This window comes from Anneissia japonica, unplaced genomic scaffold (genome assembly GCF_011630105.1).
Source record: "Anneissia japonica isolate Jap-2015-1 unplaced genomic scaffold, ASM1163010v1 scaffold401_len1656234_cov178, whole genome shotgun sequence".
Lineage (NCBI taxonomy): Eukaryota > Metazoa > Echinodermata > Crinoidea > Comatulida > Comatulidae > Anneissia > Anneissia japonica.
The window spans coordinates 1,429,233-1,447,916 of record NW_022745982.1 but is presented as its reverse complement, the minus strand read 5'-3'; the positions used below and the strand labels follow the sequence as shown (position 1 = coordinate 1,447,916).

At 30.9% G+C, this 18,684-nt stretch overlaps 1 long non-coding RNA gene across 1 annotated transcript; it reads left to right on the top strand.

Annotated features, from left to right (window-relative positions):
• Nucleotides 1-5,758: 5,758 nt before the first annotated feature.
• On the top strand, nucleotides 5,759-18,533 carry LOC117120089. The gene is made up of 2 exons (XR_004447292.1): nucleotides 5,759-6,232; nucleotides 7,162-18,533. It is a non-coding gene; the product is annotated as an uncharacterized LOC117120089 (long non-coding RNA).
• Nucleotides 18,534-18,684: the final 151 nt, after the last annotated feature.

Genomic DNA, 18,684 nt, shown 5'->3' with positions numbered 1-18,684 from the left:
ACGACGTTAACCTTAACGTTAACGGATGACGTCATAATTTATTCATCTTGTGTTGCGGAGTACAATAATTTCAGGATTTTACGTGCCCGATGTATGTTAGTTACGGGTTTGCTCATGCATATTTTGATTTGTTTACAAAAGGGGCGGAGCAAATGCATTGTATGTTGGGTACTAACGTTAAGGTTAACGTCGTGCGGCGAAAACTACCTATTACCTGGTTTCCATAAAATCGCTACACTGTCGCTACAGTGCTTTTGCTGCAATTGTATCCACTGCATGAAACTGCAAATAATGACGATGTGAAACTGGCTAGAATAATCACTTTAACACATTCGCTGCCGTGCATTTTGTACAAGTTTGCCCTGTATGCCAAAACACGTTTACATATGAAAACATATCGTCACTGGCAATTGATAGGACAATATTTTTTATTGGCCGAGGCAATATAACGCAACATACATACGGTACATTATTTGCACGTTATATTTATCTAGGTGCATCTTCCCCAAATTATTAACCATAAAGTCTGGGTCTACAGTATATAACAGTGATGTAATAAATGCTCAAATGTTACGCTGTTTTTGATGAGTATACTTGTGGCTGGCACGCCAGCCCACCATGTATCACGAGTATACTCATCGCTGGCAGCGAACGTGTTAATGGTCATTTATGTTTGTGTACTTTTATCTTGATTCACAGATTTTTCTGAGTAGTTTAAACATCCTTTATTATTAATTTGGCTGGGTGTAATCAAATATTGAATTGAGCAACTTTCTTTTATAAGGCATCATAAGTGCCTATATTATGTGACATGTTCTCTCAAACATCATTCACCATTAACTTTAAATTCTGCTTCCAATTAAAGTGACCAATGGAAAACCTAATTAAATTAATCTAAACCAACTTCACAAGAAATGATCAAGACATGTTAAAACAAATTTAATTTTATGTTGGAACGAAGGCGTACTCAACAGTGTAGATGTTCAGTACTGTAATTGTAAAAAAAAACAAAAAAAAACCAGGATTTAACAATTACAAACAGCCTGCATGTGTAATGATGTTCTTCCTAATTATTGACAAATGTTTCTAAAAATATTTTTCTTGAAAATATTTAGGGAGTACTGTACTGGCTTTGAACAGTATAACACAAATTGTTAAATTTGGGTAAATACAATCCTGTTGATGTTTGTTGAGTACAGTACTTAAAAATAAAAGCTGAGTAACAAATGAATATAAATTAGTTGCAGACACAAAATATAATTAGGCCCCACCCAGTAAAGTTTTAATAATAGGCTGCACTAAATTAGGACACACCCATTAATCCAAGCCACACCATTAAGTCAAAGTACTGTGTGTATTGACATGATTATTCAAATTTATGAAAACAGTTCCTTCTCCAATTAAAGACACCTCCGTATAAATACCACCTTCATTTATTAAAGACCGCTTTTGTCTGGCCCTGGATGAACACAAATCCTTTATCTTTATATTGATTATTTTTTTATTTATTGACCATGAAAACATTGGTCCCTAAAGTGGTCTTTATTGGAGGCAGATGTGTACTAAACAGTACTATGTTTGTAAGCCTCTATATTTTTTAATTTCAAAGCTTTCGAAGATACCTGTTCAAGAAACATAAAGAATACAAATATTAAAATTGGTAGAATAAAGAGGCCTAATAATAAATAAAAATAATAAAAAATCGAATAATAAAATCATATTATTACATTTATTATTATTATTTGTATTTTTTTTTAAATTTTTGGTCAGTGGAATTTGGTGCCAGGGACCTTGTTTCTTTTTCCCATTGTAACGTTTTAACTTTGTTTTCTAGACGCCCGAAAATAACCTCTGAAGCGTTTTGCGTGGTCAATTATTTCTTTTTTCTCTTTTTTTTAACTTTCCAAAAAGCGCCCCCACTCCTCTTAATCTTCCCCTAGTCTTATTGTTTTGCTGTTGTACACTTCCCCTATCACCAAGCCACCAGAAACAATTTCGCTTATTTACTGAATCACCATCATCTCCAGAATGTGAAACCACTGTTTTCACATAAGAAAATTATCAATGGTAATTTTCATAATATAAGTTTTTATAATACTTTATTCAATGAAAAGGTGGTTCTAGGTATCCCACCAAGCAATGGAGGTACAAAATTAAGACTGTTGATTGTGTAAATGATACCTTGTAATAATAAGAATAATAATAGGTTGATTTATAAGGCACAAATAAAGCACCATGTCCAAAAAAAAAAAGGTAAGTGAATGTAAAGAAAAAGCAGAAAGATGCAGGAGATTCAAAGAACAGAGAAAAAAAAACAAAAACAGGAGCGTAATTTATATCAAAATACATACTGTAACAACTAAAAAAGATACAGATATTTAACAAAAATATTACCGACAATCATGTTTGCCACTCCATACCACCTGTGCCATGGTCAATTGGTCAGTTGTCCATGGGCAGTCTCCTCTGTTTCAGCACAATGGGAACTCGGACCTTGGCAGTAACAATGGCAAGGGTTTGAATGGTATTAAAAAAGATTGAATCAATAGAACATACATAATGGGTTTTTGCTAATTAATATACTGAGCTGAGTGGCTACAAAAAACAAATTTACCGGTATTATTATGATTTATCTTCTGAATTTCAGTCAAAATAGCTGCACTATTTTAAAAATAAAAGTTACATCAATTCTCTCCTGATTTTTATTTGATTTTTTTCTCAGTTGGCGCAAAAGTTAAATAGACTGATCAATAATAATCAATTGTGTTATTGTTTAGTGTTGCCAAGCAACTGGAAAATGCTCGCCTCTTGAACAGCATGAAGGGAAGCACATTTACTATTTATATTGATTTAAAAAACATGTATATTATATATTGTTAATTATGTAATTCAATTATTAATACTTGCAATTGTTTTTTTTTTTGTATTTAAATATTTTGTTGTTAAATATTGATTTGAATTTCCAAAATACGGAAGATTGATTGATTGATTGACATGATGTGTTTTGTTTTATTTTATTTTATTCCTTCTGCTTTTTCTTCTTGTAAGCTGCACCCATAAGGAGGTCACAACTTGAGAGCATGTACAGTGCAGGAAACACAAAATCCACCAGAGTGCAAGAACAAAACCGTACAGTGCAAACTGTACAAAACATAAGAGAACAAAGACAAGAATGAAGTTAAGAGGCAAGCTGGGGAGGTTCAAAAATTGTACAAAAACTACTCTATCACTGGAAAAATTCCAGTGAAAATTCCTCCAACTCCTACTTGCTAGACATTAAACATCAATATATAAATAGCTATAAAAAATATAAGATTATTATTACAAAAATTTAAAAATACAAAGTACTGAAAATAGCAAAATCGACATTATATTAAATTTTTGGAAAGTATTATAACCTCCATCAACAATTTCACTTCATACTGTAAGCCTGTATTAAACATTCTAATTATAATAAAAGTAAAAACATACAAAATGAAACAATATTAAATTAGCTGTTAAACATCAATTATAATAATAGCAATAAAAACCTAGGATCATTATTATATAAAAAAAAAATTTTTGGCAAGTGAATATATCCCCAAAATACATTGTATTTTCTAAATTATTTAATATAAAAAAGGAATATTTTTATGTGATTTATATATCATTCATTAAAAATATCTATCATTAAAAACATCAATATAAAAGAAAATAATGCCGAAAGGTCCACTGATTAATCTCAGATAAGATATACATATTCCAAGTATCGAAATCCCGATATTGAATCCCGACACGATGGCGTGCATTTCGACATTTGGGGAAAAATGCTGTTTTTCAATTTAATCCTGCTTGTAGTGCACGTTCATACACTGCTGACTGCCTGTTTATGTCAGCTAAAATTATTCTTGGATGTGTTTTTGAGGCTTGAGCAGGAAGTGAGATGGTTTGGTTATAATCAAATCATTTAGTAAGCATACAACTCCATCCTTTAAGTTATGAATCGTTCAACATGGTGGATTATTCATCTAACATAGAACATTAGAGAATATTTACTTCGTTTTTTTTTTAATGTTTATATTTTTAAAATTTAATTTTAATTTAATCTTACTTCTTAATCCTTGAACACTAAATTAATTATATTTTTACATGTTAATGGTGTTTATGTTATATGATTATCAATTTGTAAAATTACTAGTATGTATTTTTCTATTATTATCAATTTGTAGAATAACTTATTTTCTCAATTTGCTTGGTTTGTTGTGCAATATTGTTTTAAAGTTAATGTGTTTTTTGTGTATTTTTTATTTTTGTCTTCTCAAATATTTTTATTCATTTCCCCCAATTTTAATGTTTCTCTTTTTGGTTGTGTCTTCATTCGCACTTAGTTTTATTATATTTCAATATTATTAATAACTTTGTGCCTCATAATTTTAATCAAAATTGTATTTAGTGTGTATTTAATTGTATTGCTTTTTGTTGTTTAGTTTTTTTAGTGTAAGAATTTTTAAATTGTATATTTGATGTAAATTAGCTAACAGCTGCCAATCAGATACTGATTAAATTGAAATTAAATTGAAATTGTCGTTGTGACATTTGACCATCGCCAGTAGGAAAGAACGCTCCACAACATTGGAAAATATCATCATTTTGTGTGTCATTGACTTTAGATCAGTAGGGTAGGAAAAAACTCCAATAAAAATAAACATCACAACATTGCAAAATACCATTTCATAATATGCTATTTAGAGACACATGCAATATCCCACATCCTGTATGTCCTACTCATATAGTAATTACTATAATTCATAGTACCTGTATTAATTTAATAAATTACCAGTTGAACGTGTTACTTCCCGTCTGGTCAAGCCTAGTCCCTATATAACAAACATCCTAATTTTTAGTTTAAGAATTTGCTCCTGTGATATAATAAATAGTACTATTTTGTAAGATTCAAGTTTCAAGGCAAGATATATTTATTGTAAAACAAATGGATCTCTTGAAAATACAATAATATAAGAATACAAAAATTCACTAAATAATAGTATTGAAAACAAAATACAAATATTACTGTAAGTATAATATAAAAATAAAAGATAAAAATCAGCATTTTAATTATTCACTTTTTGTTGTAAGTTTTACATTTTTGTGTGTTGGCCATGATGATGACCTCTATTCAGTTATGGAAAAAATGCTAAACAACAGCAAAAAATAAATTTAAAAAAAGCAATATTTATAGAAATACAGGTAATAATAGATTAATAATTGATAAAAAGTAAACAAATACAGTACAGACAGGATCAATAAAGTATAATTTTATTAATTAATAATAAACATATATATACTGATAATAATAATGGACATGGTCATAATTTTTTTTAGTGATTAAAGCTATTGCGAAATCATGACGTAATAGATTTCCCTCTATTTTGTAACGTGCCTAATGCAATGTTTACAAACTGTGACATCACACCAAACGGAGACAACACGTTCTAGAAAATCAGATCTCTTTGCACACGTCACACAATCTCGTATTAATTCGCAAGGCGTTGCCATGCCATTATATTTGTACAATTTACGCCTGTGATTACAGCAATTAATGCAATTTTTATAATCCCTTATAAGCTGATTGAGTTGAATTGACCAAGTTTGTAAAGGTGAATTGAGAATTTGCGAATTTTAATTGAGTGTGGTCAACATGCGGTGAACTATTTTATGTGGTGCTGATGAATATGGTCGTAATAGGGCTGACGCTAGTATAAAAGATAGTGCGTCATCGGCTTTGTCAGGTTTTTGCTGGTTGTTGTGCTCCTTTGGTTGTGTTTCTTGGTTCGTTATTTCTGGAGTGTCACCTAAAACTGTGAGCTTGTACTTGCTAGGGCTTAATTCTGCATTAAATTCTAATAATTTTTATTTAAATATTCAATACTAAGCAAGAAGTTCGTTAATAATTAGTGTTAGGGCAGTAATTTGACTGTTTTTAGTTCGATGGAGATTCTCAAAATCTGTGTGTCGCTTGGCTTTGCCAATAACAGCAGGCCAGTTTTGCTTTATTTCATTGGCTCTTGAAATAGTAATGTAGCCTGTAGGACAACTGTGCGTTTGAGCGGTAATATATTGGCATTATGTAGAGAAAATCTTTGTGAGAAACTGTCAAGAAATGTCGATTGGTTATTTTGTTGAAGAAAAGTAAAGAGTAAAAGGGACTTGAATTTTGTTGCTAAGAAGAAATCAACGTTTACTAAAATATCAGGTATTTATTGCACGTGATTTCATGAATTTGTCGTTTGATTGTTTTCTGTTATTATATTTGCTGGCTTTTTTGGTCAGTCATTAGGCCTAGGCCCTAGTTGCTTTATCACCGTTTAAAAATTTTATGAATAACTACTAGCCTAAATGTGTACACTACAAAATTAATTAAAATAAAACAAATATTTCCATTTTAATTTACTTATTGTCATACTTTCTAACTAACCAGAATTGATTTTAGTAAATAAAAAAATCCAATGTTGGGGAAATATTTGAACTTGGCTTTCAATCAATAAGTAATTGTTACTTGGTCCAAATTATTTTTTGCAAATCATTTAATTTAATTTATTGGTTTATTTGTGATTGTTCAATCAATGCTATGGGTAATAGTTTATACAGCAGTAGTGATTTTAGTGAACTTCAATTTAGTAAACTGTTTTTCTGATTTTTTTTTTTTGGTTAACTACAGTGTACGACAAAAAGCTTTCAAAATGAATTGAATTCCATGATAAAATACAATAGGGTTATTACATAAATTGTTGTGTTAATTCGCCAAAAATAGTACCGATTCCAAAAGTAAAGAGAAAATATGTAGGCCCACAGTACGCATGTTTTATTAGTTACTAAATATTTGTGTAATTTTTGTGGAAGGTTGTTTTTTGGTTAACTACAGTGAACGACATAAAGCTTTCAAAATGAATTGAATTCCATCATAAAATACAATAGGGTTGTTACATAAATTGTTGAGTTAATTCGCCAAAAATATAATAAAAAGAGAAAATATGTAGGCCCACAGTACGTATGTTTTTATTGGTTACTAAATATTTGTGTAATTTTTGTGGAAGGTTGTTTTTCCCCTTTATTTATGAAAATACAGCAATACCTATTTTCGGTAACCTGTTACTATGGATAATCTTTGCTTTTTTTGTCTAGGAAATTCAAATACCAGTGGCGAGGATGAGAAAAGAGGATTTCATAAACTTAAAGTAATAAGGAAGCTAAGTAACCTAAAACCGATATAATTTAGCAATAAACTGTAATTTTAGTAACAAAAAAAATTTAAGTGATTAAAAAAACCTGAAGTTAAAATAACATGATAATAATTATTCTATATACTTTATCGATAGAGTTAAGATAAGGTGGGTGGGTGGGTGTATAATTTCTTTGTTTTGCCTTGTAGATATTCTTACAAGAATTTTGTGGCAGATTTGAGTTTTTGTAAGCGCATTGAGATCCAACTGAATCCTGTGACGCTGAATTCTAGTAATTCAAGAAGAAATTTTGGTATATTCCCTAAATTGGAAAGTATATAAATCATAGTTTTTAAATACAGTAGTAATGGTAAGCGATTCTAATACTTTTAAAATGCTCTGTTTAATATATCTAATTAAATCCTACAAAACTAGTATATAGTATATATAATAATTGTATATTGAATGCAAGTTTTTCTTGTTTGGAGGGTGGGAGGCAAAATTTTGTTTGTCTTTATATAGAATGTTCTACCTGTGGAGAATATTGCCAAGTGTAGCTGCAAGAGTAGCCTTTTTAGTGAGATTCATGCAGGTCATGTCAGGAGAGATTGAACTGGTTACCAATCTTAAACAGGTTCACCAATCTTAAACTGGTTACCAATCCTAAACAAGTTCACCAATCTTAAACAGTTTCAGCAAGCCTAAACAGTTTCACCAATCCTAAGCAGGTTGTAATGACTGTCGCTTCAAACCTTCTGGCCATTCTTTTCCATCTGAGTATTTGGTTTTTTTTCTCTTTGGTTAAATTTCCTGACGATAATGCATAACTAAAATGGTTTTCCCGCGGCTAATCATAGGCATAGTAACCCACAACGTAAATCAGTAATTTATTAAAATTAATATACACTGCTGTGGTCGTAAATAATGTCATAAAGGAATATTAAAATAGTTCTGAACGAAAACGAAAATTAAGGCACTCTGTCCTATTGTTTCTTTTACTTTTGCGGATGTGTTTTGTATTAGCTTATTTTTCTCAGGTTATGGTGGTGTTGAAATGGAGTATGCAAGAGGAACATTCGTTTTTTTATATCCCCCATTTTGTACAGGTTTTGAAAATCGCGGACGTGTACACTTGCTCAGCAAGTCAATACAGTACTAGTTGATTCATATCTAGGATCTTGACTTCAAGATAACAAAGGTATATAAACATTGTTGCATGAATTGTGACCTTGTATATACAGTAATATTGTAGAGGGAGTTTGTGTTTTGGGAGGTTTTTTTCTTGAGATTACTTTCAGGAGAACAGTACTAATTGCATTAGAAGTCGAGTCTACTGCTTTAGCAAGTTATCGCGAGAATTGAAGATCTGTGAATACAATAGTGATCCTGCCGCTATTTGAAAACGGTATGGTTTACGTTAGTAAAGTTTAAATCGGTATTGCATTTTTACAGAAAAAAATCTAGATTTTTGGGTATTTCATTGTTTATACTTTTTAACCAATATTGGGTTGGCAGTTGGGAAGAAGGGGTTGGTTCTCAATTTTTTTTAATTCCACAATTTAGGATGAAGTTAAGTAGCTGTATTTCCGAATTAGCCGCAGTATTTGAAGATCTGTAAATGTGATGGTGTGTTCCTGGCAAGATTTGTTAAAAAGTTTTGCAACTTCTCAAGTCCTGGTTGAAGGTTGAAATCAGTAGGTTAAAATTTATACTGAGCAACAAAAAATCAATAATTTGGGTACAAGATTCTTAAATATCTTAACCAATATGGGGTTGGCTGTTGGGAAGCAGGGTTGTTTTCCTTTTTTTTAATTCCAAAAATTTAGGTTGATTGAAGTAGACCTCTGCTTTACCAAGTTACCCGCTAGAATTGAAGATCAGTGTGAATACATCCCGTAGTGCTTCTGCCGAGAATTGAGAATAAGGTTTCCATTGCAAGGATTCGCAAGTCCTGGTAGAGTCGAGCTAAGTAGGTTACTCTTTCTACAGTAAGAGAATATATAGGATTTGGGTAGCAGAACATTGATAACTAACCAATATCGGGTTGGCTGTTGGGAAACAGGGTTGGTTCTTTGTTTTTCAATTCACTATTTAGGTTAATGAAGTCAAGGCTACTGTTTAACCAAATTTCCCGCGAGAAATGAAGATCTGTAAATACAATATCATGTTCGTACTGAAGACTGAGAGCAATACTGTATGGTTTACTTTGAAGGTTCGAAAATATAGCAAAATCAGTAGGTTACACATTTTTCCAAAAAAAAACTAAACTATTGGGTTAAACATCATATAATACTTTTACAATATAGGGTTGGTTACTGGGAAGCAGGGTCGGTTCTCTATTTTTTGATTCCACAATTTAGGTTGTTGAAGAGGTGCATTTCCAAATTAGCTGCAAGTATCAAAGAGCCACATTATCTAATACAATGGAAGTACTTCCCAAGCATACAAGTAATCTGCATTCCAAGTAAGCCTCTATAAAATTGAATACAGTAACCCGTTTTGGTCTCCTAGGACCCCAAGAACACTCATAGGCTACTATTTCTGAATGGTGGTACATAAAAGTGCAAGCTAGAAGTCGTGTTTTGTACAGGTTTTGAAAACCTCGTCTCAATCTTTGCGTGCAAGATTTCATTAAATGTGGGACAAGTCCTCCTTGAATAAAGGTTGTGTATGGCAAGACATTTCAGTTTTACAAAGTGAAGATTTACAAGTATCTTGTGGGCTTATTGATGTGGGGTGGGTTACTCTCATTCTTTCTGTTGAAAATCTTTTACATATAGGTTACCATATACTCTGTTGGATCTGCAAAAGAAACAAGATCAGAAGACATATCTGAAAACTAAATTTTATATAAAGCGGTGCGTTAGATGCTCGGAAATCTTATTAGTCAAAACTGTGAGTCAATTGTTCAGACTACCATCATTGAAAATATATTTTATTGTGTAATCCATTTAGTAGTGTAAAATAGTGATAAACAACTTTAGTCCACAATCGTAAAAAAACTTCAAAAACTAAATCTTGGTTGAAGTAGTAAATTGTAATCAATACATGCTTTTTGGGTGTTGCGCTTGTTTTTCTGATTTTCTCCTCAGAACAAAGTAAATTTCTTGAAGAGAATGTACCTCTGAAGGATGGCAGAAGAATATTTTATTCTTATTCAAATTAGTTTCATATTTTGCTAGCAATGTCTTCATGAAAAACGTGGATGCTAAAAAGTAAAAGATGTAAAACAGGTATTTTCAGAATATTCTGTTGCATGAATGATTACTGTACTTTATAATTATTCAAGGATTTTTCTGAATAAAATTTTCAGGTTGTATTGTAAATGGGTTTTTTTTTATACAGTTTCTGTTAAGGGTTGGATGTTGAAAGATAGGGTTGGGTTTTTCCCTTTCATTTTGCTATGTAGGTACAAGTATATCTGATCTACTGCTTCAAGTTAAGTATACTCCTCCTTGGTCGCAATCAAGTACTTGGTGATCTTGCATCCATTGTAAAACAAGCTCAAACTGTGAGTTACGTTACATCAAACCATGTCAGTCTTTGTTCTGTATCAAAAATTGTTTTCCCTTGTGTTCCCTGTACTTTAAACATAACATTGCTTGTTTGAAGAACCTTTTGCGGTTTGTGTGTTTCTTAGTGTTTATCTTCAGATATAGATCCAAAGTAAATAAAAGTAGTACTGTGTAGTATACCAGGCCGATTGTTTCCAGATGAGCGCATAATTCTGTGTAATTTAAAGTCTAATTTTTATACTGTACAAAGTATTTAGAATTTTGTTGAAATATATTCTTGGGGATTTCATGAAATATATATTACTGTAAAATAGTGTTTGAATTAGCTTTTATTTATGCATTTTGAAAATCTAGCATGGGGGTTGGGTACGGGGATGGATTTTTCTGGTTTTTTTTTAACCTCTAGGTTGGTGTTGCCTGCACTAGCGAAGTGTCATCCAACCTGCTGTTGCCATATAATCACCACATTGCATTTACTCCTAAGCCAAGCACATGTGCATTTGATGCTCCATCACTATCACACACTAACATAAGTATAAACTGTGAGTTGCTCACTTGTTTTAGTTTAAATGTCTACTGTTTTATTGTATGGCTGTTAAATCTCAATTAAAATCAATTGTATTGGCTGATTACTATATTTCTTTCTCAATGGCCTGTTTTGCAAAGGCTTAGAGTTTTTACTAGTATTCTGTTATGCAAGAATGTATCATTTGCGTGTTCTTTCCATAAATATAACCCTCAACCTTGGTTTATTGCTTTAGATAACAAAACTGTAATACTACATTCGCACTGTACTAAATATTGATTGAATTAGATGTACATTAGGTGTATGGGGAGGGGTTTTTTTTCTTTCTGTATTTACAGATAACACTTGACTATGTTGGACAATCCACTATAATACAATTTGCTTTGTGCCGTCGTCACAGCATTGCTGTAGATTCAGTGTTTGGTTAGCACCACCATGTTTCTTTATCACAGGTATCTCCATAGCTTTCTAACAGGTATGATCGTTTGTAATAACCATTCAACGCTAAACAAATTCTTTTTTTCGCATGGATTAATATTGAAAGCATTTGATTTGTCAACGTTAAAGCAAGATAAAATTACCTAAGTGCATGAAAATTCAAGGGGGCTGGGGCGCAATCATATTTCTATTCGCTTTTCAGAAACTTACTATACCTTCTAATACGAATGCAATTCTTGTGAGTCATTTGTCATCTGTGTGACCTTCATGGACTTGGTGAGCTTAACTACTGGTAATGGTTCGGAGTTTATTGTTGGGCATATATTGATGTGTGCTAGGCATGTGAAGTGATCGCGTGTTGTGCCTTGAATATGGAAGGTTGTTTTGAAGGAATCTGAACTGTGTATTAATTTGATTTTCATACTAAGAACTAAGAAGTAGAAGCCAAAAGTTTAGGATGAAGCATTGAGAAAATAGAATTGAATGTAGTTTGGATGGAATCTTGAAAGGGAATCCCTCAAATTGACAAGAAATTGGTAGCAAGTAGGAAGAATGTTGGCCTTTACCATAGGAAATCGGGACTTAATTGTGAACCAATAATACGTCTACTTCTACCTGCAACATAATTGTAGTAAAGCAATAAGCAATGTCAACTATCAGACGTTAAATGTAGGCCACTATAAGAAGTCAAATCAGAAGATGGTTTAGCAGCACTTGTTAATAGTATTCAAGATAAAGTATTTTGTATGAACTTAAAATATGCCTTGGTATTTGCAACATGCCTTGCTTTTGTGTTTTCCCCTCCCAAGAACTTCTTTCAGGCCATTTGCCAGTCAGTTATGGTGGGTGTATTTGATCAACAAGCATTAGTACAGTAGTACTAGGATGAAGATTAATGGTGTGGATCAAGATAGGTTTTGATAGAACAGTAAAGGAAGTCCCTGAGCAAGTTGTGAGGAATTCTGCCTTTTCAATAATTTCATGTGCCTCCCAGAGATGAGTGTAGCTTCCGGAAAAAGTAAAAGTAAGCAAGTTATTGGTAATGATCCAGGCACAGTGAGTGACTAAATTACAAAATTGATTTTAAAAAAAGAAAAAACTTTTAAACATTTACCTATTTTTATGGTTACAAAATGGTGTTTTTTCTTGTAACATAGCTTAAGTTTCAGATTTGCCATATGGGTGGATTGGTGTTAAGATGCATGAAGACATCTGATCTTGACAACACTGTAGGGGCATCCCAACAGGTACATCCCAAGTGTGTTCTGCTAGGAAGAATGTGGGAAAGATATCATTCCGACCAAGACCAGTGATAGCAGTGGGAGGTGTGATCTTGAATATAAATAAGCTTCTCGTGTGTAGGAAAACGAAGCAGGGACTTAGTACATCATGCAGTTTAAGGAGGGACCACCATCTGGGGCATGAGATCCCTGCCAAGAGTTATGGAAAACTTGCAAGCAATTTCCCCAACCAAGCCAGTTTTGAAAATTTCTAAGTGCTTTCTAGAGACAGTTTCAGCTTCCAGAAACAGTAAGCCAGTTGTGGTAATTATTGCTTAGGCACAGTGACTAAATAAATAACATAGTTAATTTTTCTATTCTTTCTATAGTAATCTGCTGTGGTTTAGAAAGTTGTATTTTTCTGTGGTGTTTTTTTTTTTTTTTCTTTCGTAACATAGCTTAAGTTTCAGATTTTCGATATGGGTGAATTGGTGTTAATGGTGATGCATGACGACATCTGATCTTGACAACACTGTAGGTGCATCCTAACGAGTACATCCCAACTAGGAAGAATGTGATAGGTGTTAAAGTGGGAAAGATGTGTTTTAAGATATCATTCTAAGGCCAGGGATACCAATGGGTTGTGTAAGCATCAGATATGAAGGAACAAGCTTCTTGTGTGTAGAAAAACCAGCCAGGGACCTAGTACATCATGCAGGTTAAGGAGGGACCACCATCTTTTGGCATGAGATCCCCACAAGAGTAATGGAAAACTTCCAAGCAATTTCCCCAAGCCAGCTTTGCTTTCTAGAGAGGTGTGGTTTCAAGAAACTGTAAGCCAGTTGTGGTAATTAGGCACCGTGAGTGACTTAATTTATAGTAAATTTGAAAAATATTGTCTCTACTTTAATCAGTTTTTGTGGCTTGCAAAATGGTTTCTGTGTGTTCTCTTCTTTTTTTTTCTCGTAACATAGCTTAAGTTTCAGATTTGCCATATGGGTGGATTGGTGTTAGTGGAAGTGCGTGAAGACAACTAATCTTGACATCACTGTAGGGGCATTCTAACGGGTACATTCCAGGTGTGTTCTTCTAGGAAGAATGTGATAGGTGTTTAAGTGGGGAAGGTATTCAAAGACCAGGGATTCCAGTGGGAGGTGTGAGCACAAGGGCTATGAAGGAACAAGCTTTGTCGTTTGTAGGAAAACCAAGCAGGGACCTAGTACATCATGCAGGTTAAGGAGGGACCACCATCTTCAGGCATTATAATTACTGATTGATAGTTAAGGCAGGACCAACTTCAGGGAACCATCATTTCTGGTTGATATACAATTAAGGCGGGACCAACATCTATGCGGCACCATTGTTATCGGTTGATATTCAGTTAAGGCGGGACGATCATCTACAGGGAGCCATTGTTACTAGTTCACCATTCAATAGCAGGGAGCAACATCTTCAGGAGCAACCACATTATATACCCAACTCATGGGTTGAATCACACCACTGTTAAAATATTTCATGTATATAATTATGCAACTACATTTTAAAAATGAAAATATTGTAAATGAGTTTTCATAATTTGTTAATGGATGTAAAATTCATTTTGTCCAGTAATTCCTTGTAAAGTAGGAAGGGTAATGATTTCTTTTAATTGTCTTAATTGAAGAACAAAACATACTAACCAAAATTTAAAAAAATAATTGCACACATAAAATTCATTAGTATAAAAAAAACTAAAAATGCATGAATTGCTTTGTGCTAGTTCTGTGACAGTAATTTATTGTTTGCATCTTTGGTTTATATCGATTAGAAAGTAAAAGACTTCCATTTTATAAACAATATATGTAATAATAATTTACATGATTTAAAATTAAACTAAAAAATCTAAAATCGTATTCAGAAAATGTAGTACTTGAGAAAGCGACCATCCTTTTTGTACCATTCTCTTGCTTTGAATCACCACTGTTTTTGTTGTTGCCATCTTTTGCTTATATCGATCAGAATTAAACAATATAATTGTAATAAAAATATGATTAAAAATTGATTAAATTTAAAAATTTAAAATCCCATGCAGAAAATGTAATTTAAGAAGTTGCCATCATCTTCGTACCCTACACATGATTTTGAATCGCCACTGTTTTTTTTTTCTGGCATCTTGTTTATATCTTTCAGAAAGTGAAAAAATTCAATTTTATAAATGGTAAAAACCTAAAATTGTATGCAGAAAATGTAATTTTTGAGCAAGACATTTTGTACTAACTCTTGGTTTAAATGCCACAATTTGTATCTGGCATCTTTTGTTTATATATCGATTGGAAAATAAAAATAAAATTCTATAAACAATATAATTATGTAATAATAATTTGATAAAAAATTCATAAATTTAAAAATCTCGTATTGTATGCAGAAAATGTATTTCTTGAGGAAGTTGCCATCCTATTTGTACCCAACTCTTAATTTGAATTGCCACTGCCTAAGTTTTGTGTATTTATCACTTAACAGTTACTAATTTTAGGAAATATTTGTTTTAAAACTAGAAATTAATTTGTTCTAGACGTTAGGTGGAAATGCTTTTTTTTTTTTTTTTGGATTTGCTACGTTTGGATTTGCTACGTTTGTGTACATCAGTTAAAACAAAATAAAATAGGTGGTTTTTTGTTGAAAATATTGATACAATTTTTTAAAAGTTTTACATTGTATAGATCGAATACAAGGGTTTTCTTTCTGTTGTAAATATTGATTTTTTTTTAAAGTCATATTTTATAGATCAAGTAGACTAAAACTCATTGTATAATAATTAATTTTGTGGTGTTTTTTCTTTTTTTTATTGCAAAGTAAATTGTAAATATTTGTATTTTTTAAGGTATAATTCTGTAAGTGTTTGCTGATATAGTATTTATTTTGGTAAAAATACAAGATTTCGATGCCATTATGGCTAAAGAATTAATTGGTTTAAAAGCATAAATTGCTATATTTTAGATTTTTTTAAAAATTAAACACTTAAAGCTCGAAAAAGTTAAATGTGAGAAATGAATATCGTACAGTACCTTAATATTATTTTATAATATTAATATATTATATAAACATTATTCTTTCCAGATTATGGATTTCAAATAAATAATTGATTTTAATAATTAAAAATTGCGGTATGTAAAAGTTAATTCAATAATAATTTATTAATTTTAATGTAATTAAAATTACAGTATTAATGCTAATCCCAATCACAACTGATTTTTTAAAAGAAATCCAGAATGTGGAATTTTTTTTCAAAAACAAAAAGTTCTGTATGCAACCTAAAATAAAAGGCTGTGTAGAAAATTTTTATTTTTTTCTTTTTTAATTAAAAGTTTGAAAAAGTTAAATGCGGGAAATAATATCGTACAGTACCTTAATATTATTTTGTAATATTAATATATTATATAAACATTATTCTTTACAGATTAGAAATAATAATAATTAGTAATTGTGGTTATGTGAAAGTTAATTCAATAATAATTTATTAATTTTCAAAAAATACAAATTAATAGAGTAATAATGTTAATCCTAATCAGAACAGATTTTTAAAAAAATCCAGTAATAATGTTAATCCTAATCAAAACAGAATTTTAAAAAAAATCCAGAATGGGGAATTTTTGTTTTAAAAACGAAAAATATAAGTTCTATATGTAACCTAATATAAAAGGTTGTGTAGAAAATTTCGATTTAACCTACTGTAATATACGCTATATATCGATAATTTAAAAAAAAAAAAGATATATCTTGATTGAAAGGGTTTGAAAATATTTTGTATGCAAAAAGTAAAAATGTAACAAACGTTAATGATTATGACGTATATATATATTTTTTAAAATTTACTACATAAAACTGTTGTCCATTGAGAATTGAGAAAAAAATAGTAAAGTCCATTGAGAATGAAAAAAAATAGTAAAGTTAATATTGAATGTACCCTAATTAAGTATAGTTTTAATGTCAAAAAAATTAAATCTTGTACTTAGGGAAACAAAAAGCAATCTTTGAACAATAAGTTCTTGTAACATTTTTTGTTTATGACATTCTTTGGATACAAAACCCCAAAATTAATAATCTACTATTTAGCTCCATTTAGCACGCCAATATTTAAAGTTTAAAATTAAATTTAAGTATTGAAAGCTAGCTATTGAAAAAAATTAATACAACGTAATTTAAATTAAACCTATTGTGCTTTTTTTAGTTATGCTTCAATTAAATAACTTTATTTCAAGTTTTAGCATTTTATGGTAAAGGATGTGTGTAAATAAACGGGATTAAACTAGGAACTAAAGAAGTTTCAAGTATTTAAAGCTAGCTATTGAAAAGAGAATTTATATAAACTAATATTAGATTTTAAAGAAAATTTAGAAAGTGAAAGTGATTGGAAAATAAACTATTAAGATGTAATGCAACTTAATGATAATGTTAGCAACTAGCTTGCATAAAACAGGTGTAATATTACACTTAAATATAATCCAGTTAATCATTGAATAAGAAAATATATGTACTGCATTTAGTACTGCTATTTGTTCGTATTCATGTCATTTTTAAATACAAATTAATCATGCTTGCTACAGAATACAACCAAACTTCAAAAAACATTTAAAGAATAGGAATACTGTAGTAATTGCAGTGTCTATATTTTTAAATCTTATTACAGTACTGATAAATTTATTATTTATTTATATCAAAGAAATGTTTTGTACAGAATTAATTTTTAAATACTAATGCCAGCTTTGAATTGCTAGAAATAATTGCTATGTTCTGTAATACAAAGTCTTTAGCCTTAAATGTGAAGTAATAGTGATCGGTTTAAAGCATTTTATTAATGCTGAACTGCAAAATATGGTTTATAAAAAACTGATTTTTAACTTTTGTCAAAGGCCTTGCATTGTACCAAAAAAATCTGTGAAATTTGTATTGTGCAGCTATTTAATGTATATAAAATGTTGAAAATATATCTTTAAAATTGAACATAGATTTAAAAATAACCCTATATCATTAAATTATTACATTATTCCAGTACAGTACTAACATCTTTAAATTTAATTTAAAGTTAATTTATGCACTGCTTTCATTAAAGTTTTTTTACATTTAAAATCTGGTTGATAAAAATGTGAATTAATATTGTGCTATTGTGTATAGAATGCTCATAATTTGTGTTGTATTTGAAAGACGTGTTTTTTAATAATTTTTTTTTTATCGGATATTTAAAATATAAACTTAAATGTAATTCATAAACATGTACAGTACATACAGTCAAATGCTTTTTTTTTCACTGAAAATATGCAACCATAATATTTAGAAAAATTATTCTGTAATTTAGGGAGGAAGTGCGGACCCCACTTTTGTGGGGCCTTATAGGCGCCTGTCTTAGTTACTGTTAGGCTGTAAAATAAAAAAAGGATGCTAGGGGGTGAGACAACACCTTGGCTGGTCAGAGCATTGGGAAATCGCACCTCCCCCTCCTATAAAATATTATTGGCGCCAAGGAGTTAGGGTTGGGTGTCCGGCTCGCAGCATATCCTAGCATCCAAATCAAAAAAAAAAAAAATACATTCTGTATTGTATTTGAAAACTATTTTGATTTGGAATAATAAATGTCAAAAACAATTGGCGCAAAAAAGTACTTTGTTGTCTGCGTTTTATTAAGATGTCTGTTTCAGTTGCAGTGAGCAAGTTGAGAATGTTCAGAAATGAATGAGAGATATGATCTATGGATTAACTGCTGAACCATTAACAAAACAAATAAAATAAAATATTTTCGAACAAGCTATCAA